This window comes from Diceros bicornis, chromosome 5 (genome assembly GCF_020826845.1).
Source record: "Diceros bicornis minor isolate mBicDic1 chromosome 5, mDicBic1.mat.cur, whole genome shotgun sequence".
Taxonomy (NCBI): Eukaryota; Metazoa; Chordata; class Mammalia; order Perissodactyla; family Rhinocerotidae; genus Diceros; species Diceros bicornis.
The window spans coordinates 40,065,995-40,090,819 of NC_080744.1; the positions used below are offsets into that span (position 1 = coordinate 40,065,995).

The 24,825-nt window shown below is 39.4% G+C and overlaps 2 protein-coding genes across 5 annotated transcripts in view; one reads left to right on the top strand and one right to left on the bottom strand.

Moving 5' to 3' along the window:
• ZNF106 (zinc finger protein 106) overlaps positions 1 to 15,423 on the bottom strand; it is a 63,263-nt gene extending 47,840 nt beyond the window's left edge. Inside the window, exon 1 of one of the 2 annotated variants that reach the window (XM_058541344.1) lies at positions 15,307 to 15,423. The gene's annotated coding sequence lies outside the window, so the exon portion shown is untranslated. The remainder of the gene's footprint in view (positions 1 to 15,306) is intronic. The other variant, XM_058541346.1, reaches the window with a different exon arrangement.
• Positions 15,424 to 18,375: 2,952 nt separating this feature from the next.
• SNAP23 (synaptosome associated protein 23) overlaps positions 18,376 to 24,825 on the top strand; it is a 30,587-nt gene continuing 24,137 nt past the window's right edge. For 2 of the 3 annotated variants that reach the window (XM_058541351.1, XM_058541353.1), the window contains exon 1: positions 18,376 to 18,461. The gene's annotated coding sequence lies outside the window, so the exon portion shown is untranslated. Of the gene's footprint in view, positions 18,462 to 20,262; positions 20,428 to 24,825 lie in introns of all 3 variants that reach the window. The other variant, XM_058541352.1, reaches the window with a different exon arrangement.

The window sequence follows — 24,825 nt, forward strand, 5'->3', positions numbered from 1 at the left end:
CATTCAACAAGCATTTATTGAGCACCAAGCACTGTTCTAAGAGTTAGGGAAACAGTGGTAAAGAAGATAAGTCCAGATATGGTCTTAACACTGCTTCAAGTTATTAACCATCAAAGCAAAACAGAAATAAAAAACTTAGAAAAATTAAGTCAATGAAAAAGAGTGATTTTCTGGCACAAGCAACAGTAGTTATTGTGGAGTTTTTATATATTTACTCAATTGAGAACTGAAGCACTAAAATACAAACTCTGTTTCTATTTAATAAAGGCAAAGACATAAACTCCTAGTAAATGGATAAAGAAATAAAGCCATATAATAAAATATTCTCTATCAACGTTTTAACTAAAGGGTCCCTCTTTTGATTTTTTCCTTTCACAAGCTCCATGTGTCTAATCTGCATGTATTAATTCACTTTCACTTCTGTAAAAAAATAAAAAAGTGTAACTGCTAGCAAAGTATTTAATCAATAAGGAAGACCTCACATTTAAACACTGAGTTGATGGGGCCAGCCTGGCAGCGTAGCGGTTAAGTTGGCGCACTCCACTTTGGCGGCCCGGGGTTCTTGGGTTTAGATCCTGGGCGCAGACCAACGCACCGCTTGTCAAGCCATGCTGTGGCAGCGTCCCACATAAAGCAGAAGAAGATGGGGATGGATGTTAGCCCAGGGCCAATCTTCCTCAGCAAATAGAAGAGGATTGGCAACAGATGTTAGCTCAGGGCTAGTCTTCCTCAAAAATAAAATAAAATAAATAAAATAAACACTGAGTTGATAAGATTCCAGGCAAAGACAAAGGAATTTTAATGTGTACATCCTTAAACTGGGTAAATATATGATTTCTACTAAGCTTTCTGAAAGACTGAAATTAGCTCACAGCCTTCTAGATGGGCACCATTGCTCTCTTTAAAGATCTTAACAAGGATCAGAAGCCAAAGAAGTAGAAACCATCCAACTTGGCAATCTCAAAGTGCTTGAGAGGTTACACTATGCAAGTCAAGTAAGCGTAAACAAACAATTCAATCACTGCTATCTTCACTTCAACCACCTTACATTTTCCCCCATATCATTTAGATATATCCACTATGAAATCTTTCAAATTTTCTCCAAATAACTATGAGAAATATCTGTGATATTTCTTAGTCATAATAGCCTAAAAAATCCTATAATAAATACCTTTTCTCCACATTCTAATTATTATTCTGTCAATACAATTACCAATCTTTTCCCTTTAGCCAACTGCTCTACTCACTAACGTTTCCTGCTTGACTCCTGCCTCCAATATATAAACAAGTTCTAAACCCAAGCAGTACATGAGAATCACTCACATAGCTTATTAATAAAAAGAAATACAGTTGTGCAGGTGGAGTAGAACGACTGCATTAGAACCTACAGAGACTCCATTCTGTACTTCGTTATGCTCTCCCCATCCTTACATGGGGCAGTCATTCACAAGTGACTTACACTGTCAGCAAGACAGCCTTCCAAGTAACCACTATTTGATAACACTGTAGTTTATCTCAAACATCAATGTCAGAAATACTTCTCCAAATATTTATTGTTACTCAAGGCTGAAAAGCACCATTTAGTGTCAAAGAACTTTATTTGAAACATTGTCACATTACCCCATTTTATTGTTAAAACAACCTGCAAAATAAGTAAGACCAGCTGTTTGATGGTAGGTATGTCTGATCTCCCTCACCTTACCAAGAGGAAGAGATCTCTCCTTTTATAGACCTCATAACCTTCATTACAAGAAACTCAGTAGTACTTAAGGTATCTGAACTTTGACATAATTAAAGCCAACTCAGACTCTATATGTCAATAATATACTGTAAAATATACTTAAGAAAAAAAAAGCTTAACTATTGTTTTTTTGGGCAAGTGGGGAGTGATACTCAGATTAGAATTCCTTTTCTGATTCCACAGGTAACTTTCTATGTCTCTACCTTAACCCCAACAGAAAACTAACGGATTTCTGGCAAGCACGACATGGCAACAGAGAGAAGTGTTCAGTGATAGAACAAGTTTTTGCCACCACCCCTAGGCTGCCCAGATGGTTATGGAACAAAGATATGCCTGGCACTTCTGGGAGGTTCTCACTTTGCTGAGTGCACCTCCCCAGAAAGTTCCAAGGCTCCTAGGTATGTATGGCAGGAGTTTTAGTAAGCTAACAACAGAGGTCAGGAAGTATTTTTGGGCACATCAACCTACAACCACAACATTCAAAGGCTTATTCTGGGTAGCTGTCCTGTTTGCTAGTTCTAAGTTCTGGCTGGCTCCTGTTTCCCAAGGCAAGTGATTAGGAGTTTCCTGCATCCACTATCTTTGACAGAACATAAGCTCATAAGCATTTTACTCACTAGCATTCCTACTTTTTATATTATCTGCCCTAACACAACACCTAGCAGTACATGTACCAACCACTCTTTATTAGTAAGCACAGGGCTAAAACAAAGACAGGAAGTTAAGGCTGTGACTCAGGAAAAGGGATTAAAAGTCAAGCCTCCAGCAAATGAAGCTGTTCATATCGCCCATCACCAGGCAAGGAAATAGGGCAGACCACGGTCTGATTCCTTAACTCAGAATTGGACCTACTGTCAGGTTCCAATTCCTTACTCAATTCTGGAACTTGCCAAGCATTATGTCCTAGAGAAAAAAATGACTGCAAAAGAAACTGAGGTAACATCAACCCTAAAAAGGTAATAAAAATACTAGCAAAAGTTATCATCATATAACAGAGTAAGCCATAAGCCCAAAGATAGCTTGTACAAACACTGTTTTAAAAGTATAACTGAGTAGTCTGTTGCACTTATTTAACAGTTTAAAAAGTCTGCATTCCTTATTTAACATATCTTTTATAAATATATTCCCAAGCAACCCCAAAGATCCACATAGTAATTTAAAATTCTGTGACATGAATTATAACCACTGCAAGCTAATGAGTGAGCATAGCTAACTGCCCAATATTCTCCTCAAAAAGCTTTGTTGTTCTCCACACATCTTGTTGCTAACAGTTCAATAATCTTCATCCACTTCATACAAGTATGACTATAATAGCACTCATCTTCATTATTGCTTCTTTTTACAGACTTTTAAATTCATGGTTGACTATACCACACTAATGGTGTAATACAGTAAAGCATTTACTTTAGCAGTTTAATTGCTGTTAACAGCTTTCTAAATGCCTTTGTCCTGTATTTAAAAAAATCATTAAGTCTCTGGAAAGGTCACCATATATTTTATTAGATTTTAGGGAGGAACTTACATGCAGCTAAAGTAGTGGTATTGGCAAATCCAAGAATTTGCAAAAATCTTCAACATATCTTTATAAATGTTAAAAGTCTAACGTTCACTAAAAGCTCACACGCATACTGTACATTTGGCAGTGATTTATCCAAACATCTCAGCAAGCGTGTAGTAAAAAAATACACAACAAAATTTGCTGCTGTTCAAAAGTTCAGTATTCCAACAGCTTGAAAAATTTCTCAGGACTCAGAATTACCTTGAAATTACCAGTCTAAAAAGAATAGCTGTATAATATCCTCCTCAGTGGTCTCAGTATAGTACTCCCTCTCAAACTACTCTCAGGTAATTCTGAGCTTTCCTAATTCCTTATACTGCAGCAAAAGTAATCTCTTTAAAACGTAAATCTGATCATAATATTCTCTTGATTTTTCTCCCTATGTTGTATTTTGGAAAATTTCAAACACAGAAATGGTAAAATAATTTTACAGTGAATATCCCACACCCAGTTTCTTGTATACCCACCACCTGAATTCTACCATTAACTTTTACTATACTCGCTTTATCAGATACTTATCCACCTATTCTTGGTCACTTAGTCATGATCTATTACGATTTGTTAATATTTTGCCTAGAATTTTGGGGATCTATGTTCATAAGGCGCACTGTTTTATAATTTTCTTTTTAATCTGTAACGTCTTTATCAGGTTTTGGTCATTAGGATTACGCTGGCCTTGTGAAATGAGTTTGGAAGTACTTCCCCCTTATCTGTCTTCTGAAAGTTTATATAAGATTGATGTTACATGGGCCGGCCCCGTGGCTTAGCGGTTAAGTGCACGCGCTCCGCTACCGGCGGCCTGGGTTCAGATCCCGGGCGCGCACCGACACACCACTTCTCCGGCCATGCTGAGGCCGCGTTCCACATACAGCAACTAGAAGGATGTGCAACTATGACGTACAACTATCTACTGGAGCTTTGGGGGGAAAAAAAAAGGATTGGCAATAGATGTTAGCTCAGAGCGGGTCTTCCTCAGCAAAAAGAGGAGGATTAGCATGGATGTTAGCTCAGGGCTGATCTTCCTCACACACACACACAAAAAAAAGATTGATGTTACTTCTTTAAATACTTGATAGAATTCATCAGTGAAACCATTGTGGCCCTGAGTTTTCTTTGTGGGAAGGGTTTTTTTTTTACATCATTAATTCCATTTCTTTAACATAAGCTTTTTCACATTTTCCTTCAACTTGTGCGAGTTTTAGTACATTGACATTTTCAAGAAACTGTCCATTTATATTGTCAAATTTATTGGCATAAAGTTGTTTATAATATCCCCTTATTATCCTATAGGATCTGTAGTGATAAATCCCTTTCATTCCCAATACTAGTAATTTGTGTTCTGTTTTTCATTACCAGTCTATCTAGAGGTTTATCAATATTGTTGATCTTTTCAAAGAACCAACTTCTGGCTTTGTAATTTTGTCTATTGTTTGTCTTTTTCCATTTCATTGATTTCTTCTGTTGTCTTTATTATTTCTTTCCTTCTATCTTTATTTTGCTTTTCATTTACTAGCTTCTTAAGGTAGAACTTTAGGTCACTGTCTTGAGACCTTTCTTTTCTAAAATAGCTATTTAAAGCTACAAACTTCCCTCTAGACACTGCATTAGCTGCATCCTACAAAATTTTTTTAGCATTTTTTAATAAACTATTTATTTCACAATAGTTTTAGATTTATAGAAAAGTTACAAATATACTACTCACATACCCCACCCCCAGTTTCCTATATTATTTACATCCTGCATTAGTAAGATAATTTGTCACGATTAATAAACTAATATTGATACATTATTATTAATTTAAGTCTATACTTTATTTCCTCATTTTTTTACCTAGTATCTTTTTTCTCTTCCTGGATGTCAACCAGGATATCATGTTACATTTAGTCATCAGGTCTCCTTAGGTTCCTCTTGGCTATGACAGTTATCTCACAAATTTTGGTGTTGTATTTTTACGATCCAGTTCAAAATAACACACTCTAACCTCCCCAAACTTAGAAAAAACTCCCACTCACTTTCTAACTTCTCTTGTGAATTCTTCTTTGACTTACAGAGTTAGAAGTTTCACTGAATTTCCAAATATTTGGGGGTTTTCTAGAGATCTTGATTTCTACTGTATTAAAGCAATCCTTTCAAATTTATCGAGACTTGATTTACAGCATAGCATCTGGTCTATATGTATACCTGGGGAGGGGAGTGTATTCTGTAGTTGTTGGGTGGCGATCTATATTGATTGCTTGTTTAGCTCTCAGTTGTTGAGAAGAGTGTTAAAATCCCTATGATTGTTGTCTATTTCTTCCTTTAACTGTATCAATTTTTGCTTGATATATTTTAAAGCTCAGATATAAGGCATATACATATTTATGATTATGTCTTCTTGATGAACTGACCCTTTCACCATTATGAAATGACCTCCTTAACTCTGGCAATATATTTTATCTTGAAATCTACTTTATCTGATATAAATATAGCTATTCCAGCCTTCTTAAGCTTACTGTTTGAAAGGTGTATCTTTTTCCATGCATTTACTTTTAGCCAATCTGTCTTTACCCACTGAATCAGAGTGTTCATTCCATTAAATTAAATGAAATTATTGATACGGTTGGATTAAGTCTACCATTTTATTATTTTTATCTCCTATTTTTTGTTCTGGTATACCTCCATTTCTGTCTTCTTTTGGGTTATTCACTTTAATTTTTCTACTAGCTTTTTAGCAACACTTCTTTGCAGTATTTTTTCCACAGTGGTTGCTTTAGGAATTACAGTATACATCCTTATCATCTTACACTGTACTCAGTGTTAATGATGTGTGCCAATTCACGTAATATGTAGAAACCTTGCAGTCACATAGGTCCATTTACCCCACCCATCCTATGCTTTATGGTATATGTTTTATATCTACAATATGTGATGAACTCCACAAGATGATGCTTTTTAAAAAAAACTTAAAGTTATATGTAGTTTTAAGAAATTAAAGGAAAAGAATATTTCATATTTACCCAGATATTTACCATTTCTGATGCTCTTCATTCCCTTAAGAAGATTCAAGTTTCCATCTGGTATCATTTCCCTTCAGCCTGAACAACTTCCTTTAGCATTTCTTGTACTGCAGATCTGCTAGCAATGAATTCTCTTGGTTTTCTTTTATCTGACAATACTTTTATTTCACCTTCATTCTTCAAGGCTATTCTACTGAATCTGGAATCCTGGGTTGTCAGAATTTTCTTTCAGCATTTTAAAGGCTCTCTATTCTCTGGCCTCCATGATTATACCCCTCTATGTAACACGCTGTTTTCTTTGGCTGCTTTCTAGCTTTTTCCTTTTATTTTTGGCTTTCAGCAGTTTGACAATGAAGTACCCAGTCACGGTTTTCTTCATTTTTAAACTCGAGCTTTGCATGGTTTTGTCATCTTTATTCTTCTTAGGGTTTGCTGAGCTTACTGCACCTGCCAATTTATGCCTTTCACTAAATTTGGGAAATTTTCAGCCATTATATTTTCAAGTACTTTTTTCTGCCTCATTCTTTCTCCTTTCCTTCTGGGACTGCAATCACATATGTTGGATTTTTTGATACTGCCTCCTGGTCCTAGAGGATCTGTTCCTTTTTTCCTCCTATTCTTCTTCTGTTCCTCATATTGAATAATTTCTATTGATCTTTAATTTCATAGATTCTTTCCTCAATCATCTCCATTCTGCTGTTTAGTCCATCCAGTTTAATTTACTTCTGATATCGTATTTCCCAGTTCTAGAATCTCCATTTGATCATTTCTTATTTTCTTTCTTTTTTTTTTTTTTTGCCAAGGAAGATTCACCCTGAGCTAACAACCCTTGCCAATCTTCCTCTATTTTGTATGTGGATTGCCGCCACAGCATGGCTGATGAGTGGTGTAGGTCCGCACCTAGGATCCAAACCTGTGAACCCAGGCCGCCAAAATGGAGCGCGCCGAACTTAACCACTAGGCCACAGGGCCAGCCCCTTATGTCTTAATTTCATACTCATTCTTTATGGGTATATTTGCATCATTTTTCTTTCCTTTTCTAATACATAATTATAAAAGTTTCAAATCCTTTCCCGCTAATCCCAACATTTAGGTCTTTTAAAAGATAATCTATTGAGCCAGCCCTAATGGCCTTGTGGTTGAAGTTCAGGGCACTCTGCTTCGGTGGCCCAGGTTCAGTTGCCGGGCATGGAACCACACCACTCTGTCCGTTCGTGGCCACGCTGTGGTGGTGGCTCACGTGGAAGAGCTGGAAGGACCTACAACTAGAATATACAACCATGTACTGGGGCTTTGGGGAAGAAAAACAAAAGAGAGGAAGACTGGCAACAGATGTCAGCTCAGGGCGAATCTTTCGCAGCCAAAAAAAAAAAAAAAAAGACAATCTATTAACTTGAGAATAGGTCACATTTTCCTGATTCTTTGTATACGAGTAATTTTGGAATACACTCTGGATATTGTAAATGTTATGTTGCAGAGGCTCTGGATTCCTCTGCAGAGTGCTGATTTTTATTTTTATTTTTTTATTTTTGTTTTTAGTAGGTCTCTAAATAGGTCTATAAATTGACTCAAACTGCAAACCCTGTTTCTTAGGCAGGAGAGATCTCAATTCAGTTCCTTTATCCTTAGCTGGGCTCCTTGGAGTCTGCTCCACACATGCATAGTTCAACAGTCTGTCAAGATTTGGGTAGAGGGCCAGCCCCGGGGCTTAGCGGTTAAGTGCGCACGCTCCGCCACTGGCGGCCCGGGGTCGGATCCCAGGCGCGCACCGACGCACCGCTTCTCCGGCCATGCTGAGGCCGTGTCCCACATACAGCAACTAGAAGGATGTGCAACTATGACATACAACTATCTACTGGGGCTTTGGGGGAAAAAAAAAAAAAGGAGGAGGATTGGCAATAGATGTTAGCTCAGAGCTGGTCTTCCTCAGCAAAAAGAGAAGGATTAGCACGGATGTTAGCTCAGGGCTAATCGTCCTCACCAAAAAAAAAAAAAAAAAAAAGATTTGGGTAGAGTTCATTGACAGAGGCTGATGCTTCTCTTCTCTCTTTTCCAGGATTCTCCTCTCACTCTCCAACAGCTGTGATTGCCTTAAGCCTTACCTTTTGGTTCTTCAGGCCACAAAGACTGGAAGTTTACTATCAGAATTTTAACCACCCTACCTGGCACAGATTGGGGCCATGAAAAGGAGAAATCAACAGTAGTTCTGTTCCTCAAATGTAAATTCCCTTCCAGAATCTGCTTGCTTTTGGTCACCCTCCAGTGATTTTAGTTGTTTTTGTACTTCTGTCTAGATTTAATAGTTGTTATCTGCAGGAGGGTCTGCTAGTAGCAGTTTACTCAGCCATGACTAGAACTAGACTCCCATGCTTGTACTTTTGAGATCCTTCAGCCATTTTGACTGAATGGCTCCAGGTAATGCTCAACCATTTGGGGCTGATCAAAAAAGGCATACCTCTCAATTCTGTGGTGAAGTAGGAGGCCCTAGGTTTAGTGACAAAGTGTGCCAGGGTCTGGGTGACTGCTGAATGGCAGTTGTCTTTCACGAGGTGGCTCAGCATTCCAGTCTACTTCAGTTTCACTTCCATCTAAACATGCACTTCTATGATGCCCTCAGCCATACACTAAAAAAGCCATTCCCACTTGTGCTTACATTTTATGCCTCAATCCCTCACTTTTAGAAGGCTTCAATGGCATCCAATTATTTAAGATATAAACCAAAATATTTAACAAGTCTTACGAGGCCCCTTGATATGATCCTTGCTAATGTTTACTACACAGGTTTGAGCTACTTTCCCCTTAGATCTCTGTGCACCAGTCAAAATAGTATTTTCAGTTCTTCCCACCTATAACGCTTCTCCCACAGGGCTTTTCATATGGTCCCCCTTCCCACAATGTTTTTACTCCTTTCCACCTAGTTAACGTCTCATCCTTCAAATCTCATTCCAAATGTCAGTTGCCTGGGGAAGCTCTCCCTGATCTCTCAGATCAGGTCATATTCGGTCACTGTACACTACTCTCCTAAAATCCAGTACCTTCTTTATACCACTTATCACAACTGTGACTATTTCTGAGGCAGACAGTAGAGCATCAGTTCTCAACCATATCTGACCCAATATTCTCTTTTTGCTCTAAAACATTATGGGAATTTTCATTCTTACATAAATATGAGGGATTATTATAACAATCCGCAGTGTTCTCATCAGCCAGCTTCGCCAACTGGCTTCGTCACCATACAATTTTTTCTTTAAAGATACTTTTATACCTTCTTTTTATTACAAACATTTTGGAATATCTCCTTATCCTTCCTGAAACAAAATTCAGAGCTACTGTAACTTACATACACACGTAAAATTTAAAATAATATAATGTGGTAACTGTAACAAAAAAGAAAAGTAATTTATCATAAAATAATATGTATCTCAACATTTAATGCCTGGGTATGACTATATCAGATGATGTAAGACTATAAATGTGACAATTATAAATACAGACTGATATAGGTATGTCATATTGTTGATAAAAATACCATAAATAGTACTGCTATCTGTGATAGGATTTTCCAAAATAGTGACCAACTCTCGATAAACTTTCTGAAATAAAGCACAGTCTCTTGATTTACATGATAACTATGTTCTATGCAAAAAATACTGTGTTTATATGTAAAACAAATTTGGTTCTAGGCACAGGTAATCATAAGCAGATTTTTTACCTACATGAACATCCTCTGGGACATCTGAAAGTGATGCAAGATGTGGAACAATTTTTTACCATACGGGGACGTCCCTTACATTGAAGCATGTCTAACATCCTTGATCTCCATCCACTAAAGTCAGTGCCACCCTCCCAATTATTTTGAAATGAAAAAACACTCCTACAAATTTCCAAACCTCCCTGGAGGATGATTCCAAACTCAACGAAAACCACTGCATTCGGGTAAAGGAAGAGAGCCAGATCTCTGTAGCCAGACTGCTTGTGTTTGAAACCTGGCTCTATCACTTACTAGCTGTGTGTCTTGTGCAAGTAATTAATCTTTCTGTGCTTCAGTTTCCACATTTATAAAATAAAATAATATCTTTACCAATGTCACAGGGATCTTACGAGGAATAAAGGAGAAAATCCATATAAAGCATTTTGCACAAAGCAGGTACTAAATCTTTGCTATATTTAGTTATTAGTATAGTTATTTACTTAATGACTATATCTCCCAATAGAGTGTAAGCTCCATGACAGCTAGCAGAATGTCTGTCTTGTTCATCATTTTATTCCCACTACCTGGCACACCATCTCGTATAGAATAGATATTCAATATTTGTTGAATGAATGAATACTAATTTGCAAAGATGTTTGGAATAAACAATAAAAACTGGAGTATAACCTTCAACAGTATTATTTTAGGTTATACTACTAAGATACTTCTATATATGAATGTCAGAATTTACCCTGATGACATATACACATGTAGCAGGATATGCAAGAAACCGGTTAAGTCTGGAAAAAGAACTGGGATTTACTTTTCACTTGTAGATCCTTTTGTACTTTCCAAAAATTTAAGCAATAATACACAGGTACGGCCCGGCCCCATGGCCGAATGGTTCAAGTTCTGTGCACTCCACTTTTGCGGCCCAGGTTCGCAGGTTCAGATCCCGGGTGCCAACCTACTCCACTCACCAAGCCATGCTGTGGCAGTGTCCTATGTACAAAAAAATGGAGGAAGACTGGCACAAATGTTAGCTCAGGGCTAATCTTCCTCAAGCAAAAAATAGGATTGGCAACAGATGTCAGCTCAGGGTGAATCTTCCTCAGCAAAAATAATAATGATAATAATAATATATATATATTCTTGTTTATAAAATAAAAAAAAAACATATTTTTAAACTCATAATATTTTTTTAAACCTAGAAGACTTTAGGCCCAAGAACCAACACTACATAATGGTTCCATGTATGGAATTTTTTTGGAACTCCAGAAATCATCAAGACGTTTGGCTTTCACATATTTTGAACTTTCAGAATGGCTCATTACAGACTATCAAACTATATAGATCTATCCTGGTTTACTGATACTCCAAAAAGTCAAACCTCATTAGATACTGATTACGTGTCCAAAAAGATACAAAGGGACAAGTAGCATAACTACTAAGAGTAATAAGAATTTTACATTTATATACCAGTTTATAGTTTACAAAATATGGTGGAAAAAGCATGTCCCTGGAATTAGACAAAAGTGCTTAATAGGTCTACCACCTTGAGTAAATTTTAATCTCTCCAAACGTCAACTTCCTCTTCTATAAAATGAGAATAGTGCCACCTAGTTATCAAGGGTTTAATTTAAAAAAAGAAGCCATTGCCTGCAGTGAGCTTTGTCCTTTTAAAAGTAATTATTTATATTTTGAATAGGTAATACTAGTTGCTGTTTCAAAATTTAAAAGGTACAAAAGGGCTTACAGCTGGTTTCAAGGGGAGAAATGCAATTTTACAATGGCGGACTCAGACTCACCACCTGAACTCACTAATCAATATCAGCATCATTAATAGGCGGAAAACTAGAGTCCCCAGCGTGGCGTATTATATCATCCCCAGAGTGTTCAACCTGAATCCAATCAAGTATTTAGCTCTACCTTCCAGTGTGGGTAACAAGTTTAAATGATATCACTAGGAATCAATCAGATAAATCCAGATAACTGACCAGTTCTCTCCAACAAGTCATGATGAAAAAGAGAAAGGGAAAGAGAGAAAAGGTAACTGTTCTGATTTAGAAAGACTTGAAGAGGGCCGGCAACGTGGCTCAGCGGTTAAGTGCGTGCGCTTTGCTGCTGGCGGCCCGGGTTCGGATCCTGGGCACGCAACGCGCCGCTTCTAACGCGCCGCTTCTATGGCTATGCTGAGGTGCCGTCCCACATACAGCGACTGGAAGGATGAGCAGCTATGGCATACAACTATCTACTGGGGCTTTGGGGGGGAAAAAATAAATTAATTTAAAAAAAAAAAAAAAAAGAAAGACTTGAAGAGGGCCAGCCCAGCGGTGCAATGGTTAAGTTTGCTCGCTCCACTTTGGCGACCCAGTGTTCGCAGGTTCAGATCCTGGGTGCCGACCTGCGCACCACTTACCAAGCCATGCTGTGGCAGGTGTCCCACATATAAAGCAGAGGAAGATGGGGACTGATGTTAGCCCAGGGCCAATCTTCCTCAGCAAAAAGAGGAGGATTGGCTACGGATGTTAGCTCAGGGCGAATCTTCCTCGCCAAAAAAAAAAAGGACTTAAAGAGACATAATAGTCAAATGCAATTCATAAATTTTGAGGGGAGGGCCGGCCCTGTGGCTTAGCGGTTAAGTGTTCGCCCTCCGCTGCTGGCGGCCCGGGTTCAGATCCCAGGTGCGCACCAACACACCACTTCTCCAGCCATGCTGAGGCCGCGTCCCACATACTAGAAGCTATGTGCACTAGAAGAATGTGCAACTATGACATACAACTATCTACTGGGGCTTTGGGGGAAAATAAATAAATAAAATTATAAAAAAAAAATTTTGAGGGGGAATTGCGTCAAAAATGGTTAAAAAAGGGGAGGACAATTTGGGGACATTGTTAAGGATTGGGTATTAGATAATATAGAGGAATTGTTGTTCAGTGTGATTATGATATTGGGTTATGCAGGAAGATGTTCTTCTTATTAGTGACATCAAAGTATTTAGGGGTGAAATGTCAGGAATAAAAGCAAATAATGCATGGGCCGGCCCCGTGGCTTAGCGGTTGGGTGTGCGTGCGCTCCGCTACTGGCGGTCCGGGTTCAGATCCCAGGCATGCACCAACGCACCGCTTCTCTGGCCATGCTGAGGCTGCGTCCCACATACAGCAACTAGAAGGATGTGCAGCTATGACATACAACTATCTACTGGGGCTTTGGGGGGAAAAAATAAATAAAATGTTAAAAAAAAAAAAAGCAAATAATGCAAAATATTAACAGATCATAAAATCTGAGTGATCGATTTACAGGAGTTCAATACGGTATTTTCTCTACTTTTCGGGATGTTTAAAAGTTTTAATAATAAAAAATAAAACAGAAAAGCTTACAGAGAAAATTACTTCCCTCCCACTCACGTTTCCTAGCCACCTCCACCTCCAGCCACTGTTACCAGTTTATGCATTCTTCCAGATATTCTTTGCATATATATGCAAATACATATATTTTTAAAAACCACAAATGGATGCAAACTGCACACTCTCTTTTGCACTTCTTTTTTTCACTTACTATATCTTAGAACTCACTCAATATTTGCACACAGAAGGCTGGCTCATTCTTTCTAACAGATGCATAATTTATTTAACCAGTCCTCTTCTGAGCAACACTCAGGAACTCTCATTTCTTGACAGTCTCTTTCAGACAAAAAAAATAAAAAAGGAAAAAACACGAATTGACTGTAAGGTTTCAATTAGAGATTTAGCATGCTGGATGTGCAAATGGAGTTTTCATTTGTAACTTGTCTGCTTAGGTGCTCTTAATCACTGGGTACACAAATTCATCCTAAACTTCCCACTAAGATGCTGCAATTACAAAACACACAATATGTACACTTCTCACTGAGCCATTCCTGGTCCCAGAACCAAGTCGGCTAGCACCCACCATTATTCCTTGCTTCTCTTCTACAGTAGTCTTCAAACTACATGTGCTCTAACCTAGATCTACAACAATCACAATTCACAGTTTTTCCTTTCTAAATATGTTCCTTTTAATCAAAGCAATTGGTTCCAAACTAACCTGATCAGACTCCTTCACACTTTCTACCTCCTTCCAAGCCACTGTGAAGTTCTCTTCAAAAACCATCTAGTAAGTACCTTTAAAGGCTGCTACCACTTTCTAGACTCAATAGTTCTCTACAAACTGTAATTGGAATGCAGTTGCTTCTCAGCAGAAGTGCTTGAAATATCTAACTTGGTGTAGCAGCAAAAAGATTAGCTTTGGCACTGTATGTGCATTTCACTACTTAACCCTAGCTAAACTAGCTTAAGCAAATTACCATCAAACTCTCAGCGACCTCATCTAAAATGTGCTCCAAAAAACCGCCTTCCGTTACAATATCTCATTAATTTTTTGTGACAGACCTGAGTGTATCTGTGGTAGGTGAAGTAGGTGCTAAATAAATCCTAGTTGAATCTAAATATTATCTTCCATTATTTGATTCACGACTAAAGTTGAGAAAGAGCTTAAAACTAATTATAAGATTTCCTAAAGGGTTTAGCACAGTACTAAGCTCTTAGTAAGTGCTCCAAAGTTATTCTGGCTTGAGTAAATTCGATATAAACCATTATGGTGGATAAAGCACTCTCTTGGTAGGTAAGAGAAGAACTTCCCTTAACCAGGATGGCAGTCCCAAATTGCTAAGAGTCATGGAAATCTCAAACTTCCCAACAAGATAGCTTAATCTCAAAAGATGGTTCTGACTCTCAAAGATAATTAAATCGAGCAGATTGAAGGGGGAGTGGGGTGCAAAGCATTTCCTCTCCATAATTATGCACCCAGATTCGGACTAAATACTAAATTGACACATAGTAAGCGCTCCATAATTAACAGCTATTATTAAGACGCATCCCATAAGGAGAGAAGACGGAAGAAGGAAAAAGAACGGAGGCTGTAAGTCACAAGTGGTCGAAAGGTGTTCCTGGCCGGAGACCCGTAGGCCTTTAAGCACCCTGACTCTATGGGCTCCCTGCGGCACCAAAGGCCGAAGGAGGTCAGCGGCCTCCCCTAAAGGTCAAGGCTCTGCCGCCACGTTTCCGGCTGGGAGCAGAGCCGGAACGCCCCCGCGAGAATCTGTACCGCGAAGCCAAAAGCACCGCCTGCCCGTAAACCCGCGCGGCTCGGGGAGAGGGGACGACCGGGTTGCCCCTGCACCGCGGCCTGCAGGAGCAGAGATCCGGCCGCGTCCTGCAGCCCCAAACCTCCCTAAGGGGCAGACCACCAGGACCCTCGGGCTCCGATACGCCTCAACGCAGCTCGGCCCCTCGATACTCACACTCACAGGCGACCCCTCTTACTCCATCAGGCCGCCGAGGCCCAGACGAGGGAGCTCCCTGACGCCCCAGACGCCCCCTCGGTTTGGGGCCCGGCGGCCCGCTCCGAACCGGCTCCCCTCCGGGCTCCGCTGCCGCCGCCGCCGCCAGCGCGCAAGCGCACACCGCCGCCGTAGAGCTCCCCTCTCTTTTTTTTTTTCCTTTGAGGTCCGCCTTTCTCAATAATCTAGCTTTATTTGAACTCACGAAAGTGAACAACGGACACAGGGGGAAAAGGGTTTATGTACTCTAAAAGAATGGGAGAAGACAAAAGGCAGGCAGGCTTGCGAAGTTAGTCCGCTGCGCTGCACGCTCCTGTGAGCAGCCTCCCGGTTCCTTCTTCATTCTCTTTCTCTTTCCGGGCCTCGCTCTTGCTCTTAGTCTCTTCCTGTCTCCACCATTCCCTTTAGGCGGTGGCAACTGTTGCCGCTACATTGCCAACCACTCCTTCCTTCTAAAATTTACTGAAGCTTAATGGAAGGTGCAAGAGCTTTAGAACACACAGACCTGAGTTCCAATTTTTTTGACCTGGATACTAGTACTTTGTGACTTTGTGTAAATTACAAATTTTCTTGGAACCTCACTTTCCTCAGAGTTAAAATTAGGATATCTCTCAAGGTGTTGCTAGGATTAAATGACATAACATAGGTCAAGTGCCTATCCATAATGGTGCCTATCAAAGAGCAGATAATCCATTAATACTAATAATTACATTCTTATTAATACTTAATGTATTTATATTATATTAATTATTAATATTAATTTATCTTAATTATATATATTAAACTTAGCCCATACCCATTCTCTCGGGATCTTATTTTAGTGACTAAAACTAGTGAGATAAACCAAATTACATTAAGGTTGATAATTTGTGAAGTGTTACTCCTCCTATATTGTTGAACTTCTAATAATATCTATGTTTAACAAGACCTTCAATGCCTCAGATCAAAGTAAGCAGCTCCCTTCATCTCTGTGTAAATCCAGATTTGCTTCTAGAGGATTGAGGAACTATTCCCATTCTGTGTTTGTGACATCACAAGTCCTTGAAACACTCAAGGTCTGAGGTATGCTGCTCATTCTACTCTCCTTTAAAGGCAAGCAATGGAAGAACTGCTTTACCCTATAAGCTCTGGACCATAGTCCAACGAAAAGCTTGTAGAAGACCAAGGTCAGCTGTTGGTGAGCGTCAAGGTAATCCTAGATCATGATTTCTCAACCTTGCCTTGGCACTATTGACATTTTGGAGATAGTTCCTGTGCTCTCCTGTGCATTTTAGGCTATTTATCAGCATCCCTGGACACCAGATGCCTGTAGTGCCCCCTTACATCCCCACCCACCCACCATCTTGATAATCAAAATGTCTCCAGACATTGCCAAATGTCTTCTGGAGACCAAAAAAGGAAAATGTCCCTGGTTGAGAACCATGGCATTATGCCAGTGACCATCCCAACGCTAAATGAACTCAACCATACATTTTCTCCACTTCTACCTCAAGAAGTGATTACTGCTTGAGAAATCTATGCAGGAGGGCAGAAACTGGTGAGTTCATTTTTACCAATCTTATACAGGCCCTCAACATGGCTTACCAGTTCTACTACTTTCCTCTGGTCAATTTGCTCTATCACTTTCTACAACATTCCAAATCTTCTCCACTTTCTTAAAATTCCCAACTCCTTTTCTATCAGCAGATGACCTCATCTCCTACTTCACAGAGAAAACAGAGGTGATCAGATGAGAACTTCTTTAACTTTCTGTTACTAAACATACAAACTTACAGACACATACTTCCTCTCATTATAATTGAGAAGATCTCTCTTCTAAGACTGTCCCCCCATCAGTGCTCTGGATTGCCTCCATTCTTACCCTCTGAAGATCTTTACCTACTAACTAGCACTTCTCTTTATTCAACTGTTTTTTCTCAGTTGCATATTCCCTATCATGCTTAAGTTTCTCCTGCCTTAATTCTAACAAAAAATCCAAGAAATAGAAACAAAAAACTTTGACCCCTTGTCATCCCTTTCCCTCCTACCCTCAAGGCCAAACTTTCCAAAAGCTTTCTACAACCTGTCCCCATTTCTGTATCTCCTCTCTCTCCAAACTACTGCAATCTATTTTTCAACTTCATCCCAACAGATAGCTTTCGCTAAGATCACTAATGATCTCTGTGTTACTAAATTCAAAAGATATTTCTCAGGCTTCATCTTCCTTGACCCCTTAGGAATAGAATATTCCCTCTTTAAAGCATTTTTCCCCCCCAGCACTGTGCTTTATTTTTAGAGGTGCCTGGAAGAGTTCCCAGACCTGCTTAAAACCCTTCAGTAGCTCTCAGTGATCACAGTATAAAGTGCAGGGTCACTAGTCCAAAAATGCAAGACCTCCCAAGATCTGGCAATTGCCAACTTTTTAAAGCTTATTCCCCCTTCACCTGGAGATATACGATGAGCTCTAAACCTCTAACCAGGATGAACTACAAGTAATTTCCAGAAGGCGCTATGTTCTTCTTGGCATACGCTGTTCTCACAGTCTGGAAAATAGTCTCTCTCCCTCCCGGACTTCCGGGGGAACTCCTACTTATCCTTCATGACTCAAAAGTCATTTCCCCCGGGAACCCATCCAGCCACCCCTAAGAATAAGGCACTGTGTTCACTGTGCGCCAGCGGCGCCTCGGATTTTCTATATGCCATGCACTATATTCTATCCACTATAATTTATTTACATATCTATCTCCCAGTCTAGACAGATCAAAAGACCCTAGAGGGCAGGGAAGGCATTCTATTCGCTTTCTTTTCCTCAGTGTTCATCCCGCACAGTGCCTGGCGGTTTGCCCTCAGTACGGTACATGTAAATGTTTGTTGCTTGAACACTTCCCACCTACAAGCGGGACTCGAATTATCCGGTTAACGGGTGAGTCCCCAGGCTCCTCGCCTGCGTGGCAGGGAGATTTAAACCCCCCGCACCGTGATTGGCTCCAGCTGCAGGGGTGTGGCCGCACCCGCGGCGCCGGGGAAGTGCGCAGGCGTGTGAGGCCGGCGTGCGCAGGCGCAAGAAGGGGCAGGTCCCAGTCCAGTCTGGGGGTGTCCGAGCTGCCGAGGCCGCAGAGGAGTGGCCGAACTGCGTGGTGAGTCTCCAGGAGTGGGGCTGAGGGAGCTGGCCGAGGTGAAGGTTGGGATCGTATCCGAAGGAGAAAGAGTATATCATGACGGTTGAAAAGTTGGTAGGATCGGGCTTTAGGGGAGGAGCGGGGCTGTGGCTCGGACTGGGCAGGTCGGGCCCGGAGCGAGGACGCGAGGCGCCAGGAGACTGTCGAGAGGCCGGCACAGGCAGGGTGGCGGGATGGTGGTTCTCTGGACCCTTTCTTGAAACCGAGCGGAGGTAAACTCTCACTCCCTCACCCCCGACCTCCACAGGTTTGCTGTGGTCGGGATTAATAGACTGTATGGTGACCACAGTGATCAGATAACTGTGAATTAGTTGTCTGAAGAAGATCTCTGAGGTTCATGGCATTGGCGAGTCCATGCTTTCTAGGAAAGTACAATCTTACCTGTTTTACTTGGTTCTCTCACGTTCTTCCGTAGCCTGGAAAATACCACACTTGAAATGCATGAGGCATCATTAGCTAGAATACTCTGAGATCTAATCTTAAAATGTCTCATAGTAAAATTTTTAAAAATTAATATTTTTGCCACCAGCAAAGTTGATGCCTAAGGCATTCAGTGATCCTTGTCATTTGTTCCTTTGGCAAGAGGTAATGAAAAAGACCGCATTCGTATAAATACTAGCAAATATTAGGAGAAACAGGAGAAACACCTCACATTACCATTCTCTTTTGACAGGTCATGTGAAAGTAAATAAAATGATCATATAACTTAGCCTACAGCTTAAATATTTATCATTGTTGCTAGGGCTTTTTTTTTTTTTAAGTGCTTGTGGTATGTGGATATGCACTAGAAAGTTGCTGTTATCTTAGTTCCAGAATAGGACTGACTTATTGTGCTATTATTTTCTTAACCTTATTACACTGTTTCCTATGAACAGTAGAATATCTGTATGGATCTTAGCCTTTGTTTCTTTTACTCTAAAAGAACTTAAGTATACTAACAAGCTCACTTAACTAAAGGTCACATTTTTTCTAATCATTCAGAACACAAGCTTAAATCAAGAAGAAAGCAAACAAACAACAAAACAGGCCCTGTTGCTCGTGGAACAGCTGTCAGTACTTCATTTATCATGAACCATACCACCATCATAAATTTTGCCTTTTAGAGGATCGTCTGTGTTATTTTACTTCGTATTTTTAATAGACTTTTTTTGAACATTACCCTCTTCCAAAGTGATAATCTACGAAATCCTGGTCTTGTATTTTATAATACTTTCTAGTTTTGTGTATTTTATAATATTTTTTCTAGTACACATTATAATAAATACATAACTATTAAGTACATAACTATTGCTTATATAACAGCTAAAATCATCTCTTGTTGTTGCTCTGCCCTTTGGAAAATACTGTTTTGGGTCTAATCTACTCATTTTTAAAATGAAGTAAAGATTGGACTGCCTAAACTCTAAGAACTTCAAAATTCTGTGAGCCCTGTGATGGCATTCATTATTGTTAACGCAGTTCTAGCAAACTTACTTATCTGGTTTTACCAAATGAAAGTAGATTGTAATAGCAAAAGAGAAAAAGAGGATGTTTGCTCTTTGACATTTTTGTGAAATCAGCTGCCTTTCATTTTTTTTTCTTCTGAATTAAGGCATTTTCTTTTCCTTCTTTGGTTCCTATGTCCTAAACATTCTGGAAATCTGTTTTTAGGTGTATTTGTACTCTGCATTGTATGTGTTAGTTAGCATTTATAATATATGATGTTGCTTGCATTCAAGAATGCTGAACTTTTTATTCCAGTGCCATGTTTTGTTTCCAGGTCTGTAGATTGACAGAGGAGTTGATGACAAGGACTGGTCTTTTCTTTGTCATGGTGGGTAGAGGCTTGAAACAGATGGATCCAGTGCCTCCAACAATTGGAGGAAGTGGATTGTGGAGCCAGGAAACAGCATGTACTGTTCTTTTTGTGGTATTGGGGTTGGAGGTGAGGTTCTGTTTGCACTCATTTAAATTCACTGACAGTTTGATTTTGATTCAATTTAGGTTTTATTGCAACTAAAATATTTAAATCACTGATCTCTATATTTTTCTGAAATTCCCTCATCTTGTTGATTTTTGTGAGTTCTGTAACTTGGATTTAAAGTTTGTTTTAAATTTATTTTAACAATGTTTTGACAACTGAGATTTCCTTTAGATGGCCTCATGATGCTTATAAAATAAAATCCACACTTCTTGGTATAGTGTACAAAGCCCTTCACAACCTGTCTCCTGTCTGCCTTTTAAAGCAACCCTGCCCCCTCTATATACATGCACACACATACACACGTTATATTCCTGCATGACTACTGAGGCCTTACATTGTGACACTTCTTTGATAGTCTAAAATCACAATTTTTGTTTTGTTTTGTTTTTTGGTGAGGAAGGTTAGCCCTGAACTAACATCTGTTGCCAATCCTCCTCTTTTTGCTGAGGAAGATTGGCCCTGGGCTAACATCCATGCCCGTCTTCCTCAACTTTATATGTGGGACGACTGCCACAGCGTGGCTTGATAAGCGGAACGTAGGTCCGTGTCTGGGATCCAAACCCCAGGCCACCAAAGCGGAGCGTGCGAACTTAACCACTGCGCCACTGGGCCAGCCCCTAAAAATCGCAGTTTTTAAAAAAATTGATCTTGCTTGGATTTTGATTCCCAAGTCAAAAACATGAGAGATATTTAATAATTATTGTGAAAAATTATAATAGCTTTATTGAGCACTGTGTGCCAGCCAGAGTTCTAAATGCTTTGCATGAATTAGCTCAATCCTTGTAACAGCACTTGAAGTAAGCACTATATCCTTATTTAATGAGAAAACTGAAGCACAGAGAAGTTAAGTAATCAGTAGTCAGGATTTGAAACCATTATGCCTCCAAATATTGGGCACTTAACCACTACACTGTATTGCCTTTTGTATAAACTAGAATGCCACTCTTTTAATCTACTTTGGGGGGATATTCTTTTCCAGGGACCTGAGTGCTTATGTTCTCTATCTGTGGCATCTGACTCTTAGTATCAGAATGTTTGAGAAGCTGACCAGAAAGCTTCTAGGTGAGCTTGGAGTCAGAGCCAAAATACTTGGATGGTTTGGGTGAATATTTCATTCAGGCAAGATGAAGCCTTGCCAGTCATCCCTGTCTCAACTTGGCATCTTCCTGGCTGATACCATACTTATGTCTGCCAGGTTGTGTGCCTCTCTTCCCTGGAGAATGAATGCTGCATTCTTGAGCCTCTTTCTTAACTTTCATATAGAGCATCCCTTTTCTGTTCCCACAGACTTTTTTAAGACAGGGTTGATATAATTGATTATAATCACATCTGGATCTACCTCCCCAGGATTACACCCTGGTCCCTTAGAGTAGAATTGTGGAAGTTCCGAGGTTGAGCAGGACTTGAAAACTAGGCCTTGGACATCAAGCAGTTAAGTAATAATAGGTGCTTCTGTAAAACCGAAGTATAATTTTGGTCTTTTTGGTTTGTGATTTTTAGTGGTACTTTCTCACTCAGCAGTATGATATCTGTCTTGAATCATGTGCTTCAGTGCTCTTGGAAACCAAGATGTTTAATAGATATGGTTCAGTGGTGTACTTCTTATATTTGCGTAGTTTTTGGGCTTCAGTATAAGAATGGTTAAAGTTGTTCCTGTAGAAGGAAGTAGAAAGGAAACTTGAGAGAGGAAGTCAAAGGAGGAAACTAACCTTAATGTAAATATGACTTTCATCTAAATGCCTTCATGAAGAATTAAATTTCCTAATCAAAGCATGGATTCTTTTTGGCCTAACCTAGAGTATTTACAGTGTTTTGGAATACTGTGTACTCATACTTGTTGAGTGTATGTGTGAACATTTTCCTTCCTTTTTTTGTGTGAACATTTTTAACATTTCGTATTGAAAATGGAATCTAAGAGCAAGAAATATATTCCTAACAAGAAACTAAATTCGTTTACCCAGTAAGTGATGGTTCATATCTGAATTTCTACTTTATTTACTGTAATCCTTTCTTCCATTCTTTCTCCATTGTTCATCTTTAGAGTCTTCAAGAAAGAGCTGCTTAGGTGTATTGTGCATATACTTGTATTTCATTAGGTGCCTAGAATGGCACCTAGTAACTCACGACATGAGATACCAAGTGTGAGGTGGGGATGATTGGCAAGGCTTCACCCTGCCTGAATAAAATATTCACCCCAACCATCCAAGTATTTTGGTTCTGATTCTAAGTTCACCTAGAAGCTTTCTGATCAGCTTCTCACACATTCTGATACCCGGAGTTAGATACCACAGATAGAGAACATAACAAATAACATGAGTATAAATGCTCAGTTCATTAATAATTGTCATTTCATGAGTCTTTACTCTGTGCTAGGCACTGGGCTAGGCACTTTATGTACATTAACTGATTTTGTTTCTGAAACAACCTGTTAGGTAGAACTGTTACCTAACGAATGAGGAAACAGACGTGAATAGGTAATTTGCCTGTAAACAGTAAATTGCCTGCGTATCAAAGCTAGGATGAACTCAGGGTCTGTCTGACCTCAGAGTCTGTTATTAACCACTGTGTTGTGCTCATTCAACACAGTTTATTAAATTATCTCACCTTATCTAGAAGTATCAATCTTAGTCACAGGAGAATTAATAATAACTGAAATCGTATTCAACCCAACTAGGCCTTGACAGTAGTTCAGATGGTCTTAGCATTAAGCTAAGAAAACTTTAGTCCTGTAGAGAGGCAAAATTTATATGCATAAAACAATTAGAAAACTGAAAAAAGTGAAAAGGAAAACCATATGTTTGAAGGCAGTGGAGAAGAGTGCTTTATTTTCTATATCCTAACTACAATGTATCATAAAATACACATTTCAAAAGAAACAAAGGTAATTTTCTTGACATCAAAATATGTTCCCTTACTTGATAGTAGATGCTTGAAAAATGTGGAGTGAATTAACAGGGATGTATTCTAGGACTTGGGTGCCTTTCTGCCAAGACTTCAGACTAGGCAAGCTGCTGACTCCTCAGTGCTCCATCAGTCAGCGTAAGGGAGTTTTCAACTCCCCTGGGGAGGTCACCATAGCTAGATGGTAGTTTTCACTCCATTCTCTTCTGACAGCCCTCACCTATAGGTTCCCTCTTCTCTTGGCCCTGGTCTAGCTTGCCCTCCTAAGACCATGGGCCTCTGCGAAAGACTGCTTTCTCTTCCTCAGCTACCATGAAGTCTATTCCAAGAAGGTCCACCCTACTTCCCCTAGTAAGACTGTGTATTACAGGAAGAACCTAGGAGCCAAAAGAGTTGCATTTCATTCTCTTAGCATAAAGAAGTTGGACTAGATGGTCTCTGAGGTTTATTTCTCTTCAGAGACAATTCTCTGAGATGAAAATTAAACAGAAACTTTGCTCCCAGATAATTGGCTAAATAAGCTGAAATTTCTTTCAGCTGGTATTTTCAAATTTTCAGGCTGGTATTTTCAAATAGTGTTCCATGGAACCCTGGTTCCTTGGGATTAATAAAAGTATTCTTGGAAGGAAGAATTTTATGGTCATCTGCATTTGACTGGGCTAGCCAAAGTTAAACAGGTTTCTTCACTGCTTCAGGACTTCTGTTTTCTTTTTTTTGGTGAGGAAGAACAGCTCTGAGCTAACATCTGTTGCCCGTCCTCCTCTTTTTGCTGAGGAAGATTAGCCCTGTGCTAACATCCGTGCCCATCTTCCTCTGTTTTGTATGTGGGACACCTGCCACAGCTTGGCTTGATAGGTGATACATAGGTCCACGCCCCGGATCTGAACCTGCGAACCCCAGGCTACCAAAGTGAAGCGCACGAACTTAACTACTGCACCACTGGGCTGGGCCCCAAAAATAATTTTTAATGGCTGAATAACATTCTATCATGTAGCTATAACATACTTATTCAGTCAAATCCCCCATCACTGGTTATTTAGATCACTTCAATTTTTTTTAACATTATAAATAATACTGGGACTAATGTATTTTTGTCTGTAGCTTCTAGATTGCTAAAAGTGGAAAAAGGCCAAAGACTAGGAATATTTAAAATTTTTTGTACATATTAGATTATCTTTTGAGAGTTTCGGTATTTAAAAATCAGCATTTTATTTTCTTAAATGCCGGTCAAGACAACTTTAATTTTAAAGGAGTGGGAATTGAAATACCCACAGACATTCTGGATGCTAGAAAAATACTGTTTATATCAATATTTTTTAAGTCATTTGGAGCTTGCAACATTTTTTATCTTTTGGAGTTTTTCGTTATCAATGAAAAGTTTATAGTTATCTCATAGACTTTTGCTGTTAATGAAGTTAGAAAGTATTCTGAAACCTGTCTACAAAACCAGTGTGTTTA